Below are 13,500 nucleotides of genomic sequence, written 5' to 3'. Positions count from 1 at the left end.
GGAGATCAGACAAATCTACCTTGAGAGATACTAGTAGTGCAGGCTTCATGGGTCCACCACAAACATCATTAGGGCATCTCAGGGTACGATCAAGTAGATAGGATGCACGTGGAGATAGGGGCAGTGTCAGTTGAGGTACTTTATATCATGTTATATGAGCCTTTGGGAATTTCTGATGATTGTATTCTGACACATTACCATTTTTGATATGTTGAGATACTTTATATCATGATATTATGGATCATGTCATGAAATAATGTTGTCATAACCCTTGGATATGTTTCTCTAGTATTCTTAAGACCAAACGAAATGACATTCCAATAGGATATTCCCCATGGACAGGTAAATGTAGTCTTGTATTGATCTTCTGGTGTAATCCTAATCTGGTTGTATCCTGAGAAACCATCCATTAGTGAAAGGATTTCATTCCTAGTAGTTAGATCAACTATCATATCTATGTTAGGTAATGGGAAATCATCCTTAGGACATGCCTTGTTTAAATCTCAAAAATATGTGCAAATTCTTATACCCCTAGTGGGTTTAGTCATAGGTACTAGATTGGATATCTGATGCAAGAGCATCCTCGATTCATAGCAATCTTGCATTAACCAAAACCCTTTCTATTTTGTTTTTTCTTTGTAGTTTCAGTTTTCCTTTGCGTGTCTTGGTTTTGGCTAACATATTGAATATGTAAGTGAAGATGAAGGAGAATAAGCCCCGATAGAACAAGCAAACCTACCGGTGGTTGATCCAAATGAGGAAAGGTTTTTAAGGGTTTTGAGTAGGGTGAATAGTAAACCTCATTTTACCCCACCAGAATATGATGGGAAGTTAGATTCGGATGGATTGATGGATTGGATCTTGGAGATGGAGAAGTATTTTGATTTTGAAAACGCTCTAAAAGAGAGGAAGGTGAAATATGCCTATACCCAATTGAAAGGTCATGCATCTCTTTGGTGGGAGCATTTTCAAGTTGATAGACAAAGAAGAGGTAGAGAGAAGATTAAGACATGGGATCAGATGATGTCTAAATTAAAATCAAAGTTTGTGCCAATGAATTATCAAGTGGATATGTTCCAGAAGTTGCAGAATTTGAGACAAAAGGAATCTAGTGTGAAGGAGTACATCGAAGCATTTTACAAGTTGAATATCAGATCCAGACATGTTGATGATGAAGTTGAACAAGTTGCAAGGTATTTGAATGGATTGTGGATTTCTATACGAGATGAATTGAGTATGACTAAATTGGAGAGTGTTGAAGAGGATTACCACTATTTCCTAAAGGCAGAAGAGAAGTTAAACAAAAGTAATGAGCAGAGATAGAGAGGTAGAGGTTGAAGGTTTACTGGAGGAAGAGGATATGCTAGAGTAAGAGGAACTAGTAAGGATCAGGACAAGGAGAAGGAAGTGAGCAAAGAAGGTAATTCATTATAGAAGGATGATAGAAATTTCTACCGAAGGAGAGAACCAGATGGTTACCAGAATCAGACTTTTGGGAGACAAGACAAGAGGACATTCAAAGGAACCTTATTTAAGTGTGGAGGAGAAGGACATCATGCATTTGAGTGTAAGAAGACAAAGACTACCAAAAGAGAACTAGTGGTGGAAGGAAACCCACTGGCTCAGACAATAAATCGGAAGATGAAGAACTGTTGATGATGAGGAGAGCTTTGTGTCATACCGGAGGAGATGAAGAGCCCTTGCAGAGGAAGAATTTGTTCAAGACCAGATGTAAGGTATCTGGTAACTGTTTTAAAGTTGTTATTGATATTGTTAGTTCAAATCATCTTGTTTCAGAAGAGATGGTAAATAAGTTGAAATTGGAGAGATTGAAACACCCTAAGCCTTATTATATAGCATGGATTTAGGATGAACATAAGTTGTTAGTAAGTGAACAATGGTTGGTGAAATTGAAAATTGGGAATTATCACGAGGAAGTCTTATGTGATATTATGCCCATCGATATTTGTCATCTTTTGTTGGGTAGACCTTGGCAGTTTGATAGACAGGGAGTACATGATGGGAGGAAGAATACATACACTATTGTGGCCAATGGGATGAAGAAAACCTTGTTACCATTGGAGTAACCTTTGAAGAATGAAGTTTATATGATTGCTAGAATTTGTTTAGTAGATGGAAGGAAATTCATGGATAGACTAAGACATGAGAATATGTGTTTTGCCTTAATTCCTAAGAAGACTGAGAGACCGAAAGCAAAAGGAGAATACCCAGAAGAAATAAGAGATGTGCTGATAGAATATGAGGACATCATTTCAGATAATGTACCTAATGGATTTCCACCTGTGAGAAGTATTAGTCATTGTATGGACTTGGTTCCTAGAGCTAGTTTTCCTAACAAAGTTGCATAGTAGTTGACTAGGGCAGAGACTGAAGAACTGAATAGACAAGTGCAGGAGCTATTGAAGAAAGGTTTGATCAGGGAGAGTCTGAGCCCTTGTGTAGTACCAACAATATTATCACCTAAGAGAATGGAGAATGGAGTATTTGACCCGATTCAAAAGTAATAAACAAGATCACAGTTAAATATCAGTTTCCTTTGCCTAGGATGGATGACATAATGGATTATTTGAGTAGAGCAAAATAATTTATAAAGATAGATTTGAAGAGCAGATATCATCAAATCAGGATCAGAAAAGGTGATGAGTAGAAGACAACATTTAAGACAAATGAATGATTGTATGAATGGTTGGTGATGCCTTTTAGATTGACTAATGCACCAAGTACTTTCATGAGGCTAATGAATGAGGTATTGAAGAAATTCTTGGGTAAGTTTGTTATTGTATATTTGGATGTCATTCTAATTTTTCAGTAGGACAAGAGAGGAGAATTTGTTGGAGTTAAGACAAGTTTTGCAGAGATTGAGAGAAGAGAAGTTGTTGATGAATATCAAGTAGTGTACATTCATGAAGGATGAGTTAGTCTATTTGGGATTTATGATATCTGAGGATCGTTTGAAGATGGACCCTGAGAAAGTGAAAGAAACTGTTGAATGGCCTACACCAGAAAGCATTGGAGAGGTAAGATCATTTCATGGATTGGCTAGTTTTTACTGGAAGATTATCAGAAATTTTAGTTCAGTTTGTAACCATATGACTGAGAATATGAGAGGAAATCAGAAGGAATTCAAGTGGACCACCAGAGCAAATAAAAGTTTTGAAGTGTTGAAGCAGAAAGTGACTGAGCAGCCTGTGTTGGCTTTACCGTATTTCAATAAAGTATTTCAAGTGGATTGCGATGCAAGTGGAACAACAATAGGAGTAGTATTGAGTCAAGAAGGAAGGGCAGTAGCCTATTTCAGTGAGAAATTGAATGATGCCCAAAGGAGATATTTAGTATATGATTAGGAGTTTTATGCCATAGTTCAAGCCTTGAAGAAGTGGAGACATTACTTGTTTCCTAAGGAGTTTGTATTCTATACAGATCATCAAGATTTGTAGTATTTGAATAGTCAGAGTAACTTGAATCAGAGACATATGAGATGGGTAGAATTATTGTAGAGTTACACCTTTGTGTTGAAGCATAGAAGTGGGAAATCTAACAAAGTTGCTGATGTATTGAGTAGGAGAAGGAATTTTCGGACAAAGATGAGAGTGACAATATAAGGATTTGAAGATTTGAAGACCTTGTATGATGAAGACCCAGATTTTACAGAACCTTGGAAAGCATGTAAAGAACTGGTTATGGTAGACATAAGAAAATGGTTAGATTATTTAATTAAGGATGGGATGTTATTCAGAGGAGTTCAGTTGTGCATACCTAAGAATTCTATGAGAGAGAATCTGATAAAGGAGAAACACAGTGGAGGACTAGCTAGACATTTTTGAATTAACAAAACAATAGCATTGGTGAGTAAGCAGTACTTTTGGCCCCAAATTCATAAGGATGTTAAGAGATATGTGCAGAATTGTAGAGTTTGTCAAGTTGTTGCAAAAGGTTGTAGTCAAAATATGGGATTGTATAAACCTTCGACAGTACTAGTAAGACCTTGGGAGGATATAAGCATAGATTTTGTACTTGGATTGCCTAAGACACCGAGAGGGAATGATTCTATATTTGTGGTAGTTGATAGATTTTTGAAGATGACTCATTTCATACCTTGTAAGAAGACATCAGATGCATTGCATGTAGCAGACCTATTTTTCAAGGAAGTGGTGAGATTGCATGGATTACCTAAGAGCATAGTTTCAGATAGAGATACTAAGTTTGTTGGATATTTTTGGAGAACACTTTGGAAGAAGATAAAGATAAATTTGAATTTCAGTTCTACTTTTCATCTATAGACTGATGGACAGACAGAAGTTGTTAACCGGAGTTTGGGAAATTTGTTGAGATGTTTAATTGGAGATAAAATCGGAAGTTGGGATTTGATCCTTGCACAAGCAGACTTTGCCTACAACAACTCAATGAATAGAAGTACTAGAAAAACACCTTGTGAGAATGTTATCGGAGTTCATCCTAGAGGTATATCAGAATTGAGAGACATTTTTAGTGAAGACTAGAGAAGTTCAGAAGTAGAATACTCTTTAGATCACATGGCAACATTGCATATTCAGGTTAAGCAACATTTGGAAGACATGAACATCAAGTATAAGGAGAAGGCAGATAAGAAGAAGAGACATAAGGAATTTGAAGTTGGCGATGAAGTGATGGTATATCTGAGAAAAGAGAGATTCCTGATTGGAAATTATAACAAGTTGCAAATGATGAAGTTTGGACCTTGCGGGATTTTGAGGAAGTTAAGTTCTGGAAATGCATATGAAGTTGAGTTACTAGATAGTCTAAGTATTTCACATATATTCAACATCGCAAATCTTCAAGGGTACCATGAACCAGAATTTAGTGAAAACAGTGTTGCAGACTTGGAGAAACATCTACCCTGAAAGGATCTGGATCAAATTGAAGAGATTTTGGATAGTATGATTGGGTGTAGTACCCGAAGTAGTGAGTATAAGGAATATCTTGTGAAGTGGAAGCACTGACCAGTTGAAGAATCATCTTGGATTTCTCAAGTAGAGGTAGATTGCCTTGGTTTCCCTCTGACCCCGACAAAGTGAGAGGCTCACTTTTTCAATAACCCTGCATGTCTCATGCAAGAGTATCCCTAGTTCATAGCAATCTTGCATCAACCAAACAAAATTCCTTTCTGTTTTGTTTTTTGTTTAAAGTTTCAGTTTTCCTTTCTATGTGTCTTGGTTTTGGCTCACGGGATCCTGTGGAGTTGGATTCTACTTTAAGACTTGATCATCTTTCTTTCTTCCTGACTGCATCACATTTGGATCATTTCCTAACAAGATATCGCTACCAGTTTCCATGATAGTTTCTTATTACTAGTTGTTCCTTTGTTACTGGTTTCTTGGACCTATTCTGGTGATCTACCAAAACCCATTCTGAAGCTTGCGGAGCCTTGGACATTGATTTCGATGTTCCTTGGTGTGTGGATGACCTTTTCCTATGATATATGTTTCATCCTTTGGATTTTATGGAGGAATCTCTTGGCGGAGGTTGACTTTGTTATTTTACATGTTAGGTCTTGTTCTTTGTATTTTGTTCCCTTTTGGGACTACTGGATCCTTTGGATTGATATATATATTTTTAATTATGTATTAGAATGTAATCATTTAGAATCAAGAGAGAATGAAATAGCTAGACCATGCGCAGAAGATAGATCATAAGATTCAAGGTCCCGGTTGTGACCTATTCTACCAGACCTGTGAGCCAATATGTTGTAACTTGGTTGTAACCAGTTAGATGTAATAAAATTTCATGTTATAAAAAAATCTTTTTTGCATTGCTTCCATCATATCTTTTTGTTTCTGTTGTGTTTACTCTTTCTGACCAGTCCAGATTGATCTCTTTGAGGTCCCTCCTCACCGGTGGCTACTTCAATATCCACTCTACATAGTCAATAGGTCTAATGAAGCCCACATCCAGAAGTTTTTTTAATTCCACCTTAACTAGTAATGTGATATGTGGATGCATCTTTCTAATTTTTTGCTTGTATGGTTTGAATCCTGGTAACAACGGTAAGTGATGCAATACCAACTTTTGATCTAGACCTAGCATATCTACATATGACCAAGAAAAATTGATTGAGTGTTGTTTGAAAAACTATATGAACTTGTTATTTTTCTCATGATTTAATGATTCAACTAAGTGGATATTGTGTATAACCTCTCCTTCTGCTATATTGATTTCTTCAATCGTTTCCATAAGTAATGCAAATTTTCTTGCTCAAAAGGGAGATTGTCTAACTTGCTTTTACCATTGTTATCACTTCCATCTGCATCTTCTGACATAAAGGAACTTTCCTTCCCAAATTATTTTGTTCTATCCAAGTTTATAGCAAACCCTGCCTTATGATCACCATGGGGAAACCCTTCTCTTATACCCAGGAATTCTGCAATAGCTTCATCATTTTCAAACCAGTCCAGAATTGGTGACTCCTCTTTCCCCCAGTCAATTAAATTTGAATGTATAAGGGGTAAATATTTCTTTCCTTTTCTGAATAATTCTCTGACATCATGCACACCTAGTTATTCTGAACATATTTTACTAATCTTATGTGAATTGGTATATCCTTGTAGACAATACCATCATCAATGAGTGGTTGGTTGTCATATGTCATGTCTATTGCTCATGGGATACTATTGTGAATAGATAGAAATTCATAGTTGTGAGAATCTGTCACTTTCTATATATGTTCCACTTGTTGGAATCCAAGAATACTGAGAGGGGGGGTGAATCAGTGTTTTGTCGGTAAATTCAATTTTAACCTTATTATAACATGCATTCACCAACCGGTAAACCGATACATATATAATTGAAAGAAGTAAAGCAATCAATGAACCAATCACACAAATTAACACTATAACATAGAGAATTTATGCGTGGAAAACCTCAAAGAGGAAAAACCACGGTGGGATTTGTGACCCACAATATCAATCCACTGGCCATATGAAAAGATATTACATAATATGGGAGCATGTGCATGTAGGAAGGCTTACAACCTAGATCACACTGCTCAACACAAATGAGTCTCATTGACTACAGTCACTTTGAATAATAAAGCATAAGATTGAACTCATTTAATGCATCTGTTATGCCTAATTGTGTTTTGATTTTGTAACCCTCACCAGAATAACCTCTGCATTACTGATCTAATCATACAACATCCTTAATTACAATCATTACCATCATATCTTATCATATCACATCACAAAATGATCTAATCAACTGACCTACATACCCTTACAATCCTTCATGACTCATGTCGGTTTACATAAATAATTACAAAATGATTATACATGTCGGTTCATTACATATATACATAAATATCAAAATGAATTTCTGATTGTCGGATCTCCCAATGATGGTGGCCTCCTATACTGATACCCTATTTGTAAGTCATGTCAGTATTCAATGTCGGTACCCATAGAATCCTTCATACCAATGAAGATACCTGTCGGTGGCATTGAAGAACCAAACCAAAGAATGAAGTCGGAGCATGCTTCCATCAATGACAATATATGAAACCAATCAAATGAGTGTCAATTGGCAACAATCTCCCCCTTTGGTATTGATGGAAACACTCATGTGAAAAATGATAATGGTTTCCATCTACCACCGGTTTCACCCTAAGACTACTCCTCCTGAGTTGAATATCCATCTATGATCATGATCTGTACAAAATACTCCATATCTCCTTATGTAAAGAATATATTTTTTACCTATACCTCCCCCTTTGATATCAATACCAAAAAGAAATACCAAAAATTGTGACAAAGAATGAAATAATGTACAAAAAATGTGTCCCAAAACACATTACTGAAGCTAAATATACTTGAAAATTGGTGGATAGGCTTTCTCCAAAAGCTTTACATAAGTGTCCCAACTAGATTTCAATGTTCTGGAAACCGATACAAGTCCATCAAGCATGTGATCATATGACTCTTTCTCATTAAGCTCTGCTAGTGTGGGCTTACCAACCATATCAATGCATTCCTTCTTACGTACACTTAAGGAATCCAACCGAGGACTCACCAATCCTCTGAGCCCTTTAGGTCTCCTTATGATTTTGTCTTTTTCCCTTTCAAGAGCTGAAACTTGAGCTTCTAATACCAAAATCTATCCATCAATAGATGCAGTCAAAGAATTGGAACCATCAAAAGAATTGACTATACCTACAATTTTATCCTAAAAAACCCTTAATCCCTTTATCTATATATGCAGTAAGTAATCCAGTGTTACAACACACTATGTATATATTAGTGCATTTCCTTAAAGAATTATAGATTAACTTCAGTTTGTTAGAAATCTCTTTCTTCTCTGATTCAATCATTTGATCAAAAGTATCTCTCTTAGTTTGTGTGAATATCTCCAATGCCTATTAGTTAGATATCTTCTGCAATGATTGAAAATCCTTAGAAATGTGCTCAGTAATTTTTTTGTCCTTGTCGGATGGGCTTGCTCCTTTGTCAAAATGGCACTTTGGGACAAGTCTATGCCAAATTGGGATTGATTGATCAATTATTCCTTTGTCCATTGATCCTTCCTTCATCATCTTCTAAGCAGCCATCATCATGAGCTCAGTATAACTCATCTCAGTTAAGCTCTTCTTCTCTACCTGGGAGGTGTCAATTGACAACAATGATGTTCTCAATACCGATTCCCTACCAGATTCCTCTCCCTTTTCCTCTGATATTTTAATACCTTTATTAACATCCTCTATTGCATCAATGGATTCACCACTTGGTGTAGTATCAGTTACTATCGGTTCCACATGAACTATATCCTTAACCTATACATTCTAATTCGGAGGACTATTGTCCTCAACATTTATAACCTGTACATTCTGTGAATCTATCGGTATATCTACTTTTTTGGAATCTCCTCTGTGTCTTGTATATTATATTCTATTGGGGGCTCTACATCCAATGTGTTATTATATTTCAAAATTGTAGGTGGGGTACCTACTATACCTTTGCCTTTCCCTTCAACTGGGATGTCAATAGTGTCTATTTTAGCTTTCAATGAAGTGTAGAAACTAGGGTTGTGAATAAAGAATTGAACCCATGCCTTGTGGGTCTCACTTATTATTTCATTAACCCTACCTGACATAAGACTAACTACCCTATGCTTACTACAAAAAATTGTTCTATCTGCAACTTCAAGAGTCATACCCAATTCACTTGGAGTAATTGATCCACAAGTAGTTAATAATTCTTGAATTTTTATGTGCTTGTCCTCCTCCATAGTGGATAATCTCCTAGCATCTAGATTTTCATATAGTTGTTGCGGTATTTTCTTCTCAATTTCCAACAAAGCCTTCTTAAATATATCCAAGTATAAAAAAACTGCTTCCTTAATTTCTCTCTTCTCATCATTATCTAAGTGCTCATAATAGAATTGTACATTTTTCAACATACCATCCTTAGTGATTTCATCTATAAATTCTGCACAAGTCTTGGGTGGGATTATAGTTACATTGCCAAATACAATAGAAAGGTTTGTGCCATCCATCTTCTTTCTTCTGCAAGTACCAGACGATGCAGAGAGTGTATGAGATGTTTCCTTTGGAGCTCTTTTCTTTTCAGGTTTGTTGGCCAGTACCTTGATTGCAAGCTTCCTTACCGGTTTCTTCCTCCTTAAACTCCTTACTTTTATTCCTCAATACCCTCTTGAATGCTAAAGGTGTGTCATCTTCAGTTCCAAAGTCTAATGGAATAGGATCAATGAAGATTTCAGGCTCTTTCCTCTTCCTTCCTTTTCCAGAACAACATCCATTAAGGCCTTGATGTCTTGAGATACTTGTTCAACAAATTTTTTGGCCTTTCCTTGTTGTTTCTCCATCTTCTTCTGATTGAATTCAGTTTGAACCTCTTGCTTCTTTTGTTTTGCAGTACCAAAGGATTTTTCAATCTCATCAATAGGAGCATCAATCAACATGTTGGCATAAGCATCCAAAATTTCAGCATCAACCTCATATCCCATCTCCTCTATCCATATCTTCTGGGGTTTAACTACTTCCATTAAGGTTTCATCCTTTTTTAACATAAAGGAGATCTCAGTTGAGTATTTCTCAATAATTTGTTTAGGAATCCTCTCTCTGGATTTCATTTCTTTCTGAAATTCCTTGAAATAACCCCAAACCTTATCATCATGCTGACTACCCAAACTAGCAATAGATTGTTTCAGTTGTCTGCCCATCAGGATATCAATTACCCATTGTCGCCTCCCAAAATCAAGAGTTTCATTAAGGAAAAATAGCATCAAATAGAAAATAAGATTCCCATACCAGAATATCCCTTTTTTTTCTCCTTTGATCTTCCCAAGGTTAATTAACAAATCATCTAATATCCATAAACAAAGATCTATCTTTTCACTTTACCTCATAATCTTATATGCAACATATATGAAGGAGCTAGAAATAGAAATGAGATGATTGGATTGAGTTTCCTTATACCCAATGATCATGCTACCAAATATGATGTCTCTATGAGTGATGGTGTTGACCCTCATCGATTATTGGTCTGAAGTTGCACCGGTGAGTTTGTTAACTTGATCATTTGAAATATTTTTCTCCAGACACTAACCAATCTGCAGAAAACTAGTGATGGCCCTAATGGCCTCCTTCATGATCTTATAAGGTCCATCCAACCAAATTAACTCTCCATGAACTCTTCTCAATAAATATTTGATGATCTCATCTTCAAATTCAAGGATATCAAGAATGCCAGTAAACCCTAGATCCTCAATGTGCTTATACTTGGGCTTGATATTTTCAGAGTCTCCCATTAACTCACTCATATACATGCTCTATATCACTGGTACCAAGATCCTCAATGTGGCATTGAATGTATGCTTTGGCATCTTCCACATAAACAACTCCTTCTCAAACATGGGAAAATGCACCAATCGAATCATCCAAGGTGGCAATATGTGGGCATTGCTTGAAAATTGGCCTGGGATGATCCTTAACCTCAAAAATAGTTGGATTTGCAATGAAAGTAGGTGCAGAGGATGATCTTGCTTCTATGATGAAAGATGATTTTGATAAGTACCTGAGAAATGGATGCCGATAAAACCCAAGAGAACTCTTCTGATTGCTGGTAGAATCGTTGAAGAAGATATCTAATCACACTGAATCACCTTAGACTTTCTCTGTATCTCTCTTAATTGCTCTGAATTCTAGGTGATCAAAATGAGGTGGATTCAACCTTTTAACCTTCAAGAAACCCTAATCCGTAATTGATATGAATGAATTCCAGTGGAACATACTAGATCTCGGTCAAACATCTCCATACCAGATAAACTTTTCCATTGTCTGGAACATCTTCCAGAACCTCTTCCCTGGGCTTATGCAATATTTCCATGAATTTTTCCTACCCCTTAAGCATCTGCCTCAGTTACCTGATGAGCTTCCTGGTGTTGCAGGAGCAACCTCCTCTATCGGTTGAGTAACCAGAGCATTCCCATCTATTGATTGATCATCTGACTTCCTGACCCATTTCTTGGTATGATCTTGTTGGATTTCATTGATCTTCTCTTTCCCTTTATCATTTGATCCATCATTGCTAACTAGTGGATTTTTCCTTCTACAGAACTTAGCTATGTGTCCAATCTTGTTGCATGCATAATATGTAACATTGTTCTTTTGAATTGTTTTTCTATAACCAATATAATTGCTTGACCTGCACTGACTAGCCATATGTCCAAATTTTCCACATGCATGACATTTAACATTCATTCTGCAATCTTATGTCTTATGACCATACTTATTGCATTTAGAACATTGATCAAGAGTAGAATTATAGTTTTGATTTGTTCTATTTCTACATTGCCTAGCCATGTGACCAAATTTATTACAAACAAAGCATCTACCATTAAATTTGTAAGCATTAAGCTTTCTTATCGGTGTCTTCTAGTTTTGATCTTCATTTACTGTACTGGAGCTTTGACCTTGTTCAAATCCAAGTCCACTAGAATCCCCATTCTGTCTTTAGCTTTTCAATATTTTGTCAAGTTGTGTTGAACTTACCTTGAATTTATCCTTGCACTCACTTGCAATAGTCAAATCATCTCTTAGGATTATCTTTTGTCTTTCAAGTTCTTGTTTATTTCTTTGGGATTGTATTAATTATGTTCTCAACATATCATTTTCATGAGCCAATTGGATGCATTCTTCAGGTCTATCTTTCAAGAGATCTCCCAAGGTTTTCTTCATTCATCTTTCACTCTTCAATCTCCTTTGACATCCTCATAGTTAGGGCTTGCATTTCATTCCTTGTGATCATATTCTCCTGACTCATCTTTTGACATTTTTCATTAAGGGCATCTTTCTCTTCATTATCCCGATTTTGCAGAAGTTCCTTCCTCCTAGCTTGAACAGATGACAGCCTCTCCTTTAGGATAAGAATGAATTCCTTGGAAGAATTCAATTCCTTGGAATAATTCAATTCCTCTTGTAACTTCAATTTCTTCATCCTTTCAAAATCGTAATCTTCAAGTGCTACCTCAAGTTGCTTCTCCATACTCATATCCATGGATTCTGGATTCAGGATCTTTGTCAAGCTGTTAGACTTCCTCTGAGGCACAAGGCTCTGATACCAATTGTTGGAATCCAAGAACACTGAGAGGGGGGGGGGGGTGAATTGGTGTTTTGCTGGTAAATTCAATTTTAACCTTATTATAACATGAATTCACCAATTGGTAAACTAGTACATATATAATTGAAAGAATTAAGAATTCAATGAACCAATCATACAAATTAACACCATAACACAAATAATTTATACATGGAAAACCTAGAAGAGGAAAAACCATGATGGGATTCATGATCCACAATATCAATCCATTGGCCATATGAAAATATATTACATAATATGGGGGCTTGGACATGCAAGTAGGCTTACAGCCTAGAGTACATTGCTCAACACAAAGGAGTCTCACTGACTACAGTCACTTTGAATAATAAAACATAAGACTGAACTCATTTAATGCATCTGCTATGCCTGATTGAGTTCTGGTTCAAGCTCTGACTATTCCAGTTCTTTAACCCTAAACCCTTACCGAAATAACCTTCACATTACTGATCTAATCACACAACATCCTCAATTACAATAATTACCATCATATCTTATCATATCACAAAATGATCTAATCAACTGACCTATATACTCTTACAATCCTTCATGACTCATGTCGACTTACATAGATAATTACAAAATGATTGTACATGTTGGCTCATTACATATATACATAAATACCAAAATGAATTGTCGATTTACGTATCTCCCAATGATGTTGGCCTCCTATACTAATACCCTGTTTGTAGGTCATGTCAGCCTTGAATGTTGGTACCCATAAAATCCTTCCTACTAATGGAGATACCTTTCAGTGAAGAACCTAAACAAAGAATGAAGCTGGAGCATGTTGCCATCAATGACAACATATGAAACTAGTCAAATGTGTATCAATTGC

Source organism: Cryptomeria japonica, chromosome 7 (genome assembly GCF_030272615.1).
Source record: "Cryptomeria japonica chromosome 7, Sugi_1.0, whole genome shotgun sequence".
Lineage (NCBI taxonomy): Eukaryota > Viridiplantae > Streptophyta > Pinopsida > Cupressales > Cupressaceae > Cryptomeria > Cryptomeria japonica.
This window is presented reverse-complemented; position numbering follows the sequence as displayed.